The sequence below is a fragment of the Propithecus coquereli genome, unplaced genomic scaffold (genome assembly GCF_000956105.1).
Source record: "Propithecus coquereli isolate 6110/MARCELLA unplaced genomic scaffold, Pcoq_1.0 Scaffold425, whole genome shotgun sequence".
Lineage (NCBI taxonomy): Eukaryota > Metazoa > Chordata > Mammalia > Primates > Indriidae > Propithecus > Propithecus coquereli.
In genome coordinates, this window is record NW_012150008.1 from 1,002,277 (window position 1) to 1,004,071 (window position 1,795).

Genomic DNA, 1,795 nt, shown 5'->3' on the forward strand with positions numbered 1-1,795 from the left:
AGAGACTCAAACTGTCAGACCTTCAGAGGTTAGATGGAAAGGTTTAAACTCCCCTACAGTGTTCTCCTGGCTCCTTGAGAACAAGATGGATTCTACAAGGAAAGGAAAGAGGAGCTCACTGGAGCAGACACGTCTTAGGGGACGATTTCCCCTGAAGTGAGATGGGATAAACCAGAAACACTAAATTGCAGAAGAATCTCAGGTCAGAACCCATTTATCACCTTCTTGGCCAGAGAGGGAGTCTGAGAGTTGATTCTTCTGCCTACAGAGAAGATTGATGGGGTTTGAGAAGAGAGTTCAGAATTATACTGCTTTCAGCAATGCCCTGGAGCATGAATTGCACAGCCAAAAAAACCAAAACAAAACTCAGGCCTCTGGGTTTCCCATAGTCAGCCTTGAATATTTGTTTTGACCCTGCATGTCCCTCTGCTTGTCCCCAGGGAACACCTCTGGGCCAGAGCTCTTATACTGGGGATGAGGACAATGGCACACTTCTCTGCCACCCAGCTTTGGGAGCTGAGTGCTCAGTGTGGGGAGGAGGGGCAGTTGTGTCTTGATCTGCCCTCTCCCCATGTGGAGACGTTACCTGTCAGCCAAAGCAAGAGTCATAGGGCGCAGGACACTCATCATCATGGTGCCTAAGGTAGAGCCTGCAGCCCACAAGTGGTGCTTGGCTGGAGGAAAAAAGGAGCCTCATCTCTGGAGCCTGTGCTCGCCATGCAGGAATTTATCCTCAACACCAAGTAGCTGGGGGCAGGATGAGAAATGCTGACATCCTGCCCCTCCTGGGAAGACAGCCCTCCCGCTGGGAGTGGGGAGTGAGGGCGCCCTGTGTTCTTGTGTGCACCACGGTGGCGTTTCCATCTTGCTGAATTGGGAGGGTCAAGGGAAAGTGAGGGTCCTGTTTCAAATATGACAGACTTGCTGTTCTTGTATTAGTAGAATTATAGTAGTTTCTTGAATAAATGTTTGTTCATTTGCTATACATCCTTAGGACCATTTTCAGAGACATTAAATGTTTTGTTTGTTTTCTTTTGTTTGCATGTTTGTTTTTAATAGTTTTCACCATCTACCTCAAATTATCTTCCCAGAAAAAAAAATAGTTTTCCCCAGTTTTACTGGGGAGCGAGTCTGCAAGGGGCCTCTGCTGCCACGCTGGAAGTGTCTTGCTCTTTTTGTTTTAGTTTAGATTTTTAAAATAACCAAACAGTTTTAGATTTACTGAAATGTGGCAAAGATAGTGTAGAGAGTTCCCGTGTAACCTCCACTCAGCTTTATCTGATGTTAATATAACATCTTACATGTCCATGGCATAGTTGTCAAGGCTGAGAATTAACATTTGTATAATACCATTAACTAAACTACAGACTGTATTTGGGTTTCACCCATGTTTTTCCACTAATGTCCTTCTGTTGCAGGATCCATTCCAGGACAGCATGTTTTATTTAATGTTTAATCATGTTGTATCTTAGTTTTTTCCCATTTGTGACAGTGGCTCTGTCATTTCTTGTTTTTCTTGATCCAGGCACTTTTGACAAGTCCTCATTAGGTATTTTATACAATGTCTTTTAACTAGCATTTACCTGGGTTTTTTTTTAATAATTAGGTTAGAGCTGTGGGTTTGGGGGGAGAACATCAGAGTGGCAAAGTGTCCCTGTTGCATCATACTAGGTGGTACAGGGTGTCCACACAAATTATCCCTAATGACACTAACCTTGATCACTTAATGAGGGTGTTATCTGCCAGGTACCTATGGTACCTTAACAATCAGGTATCATCAGGTACGTCCCATATT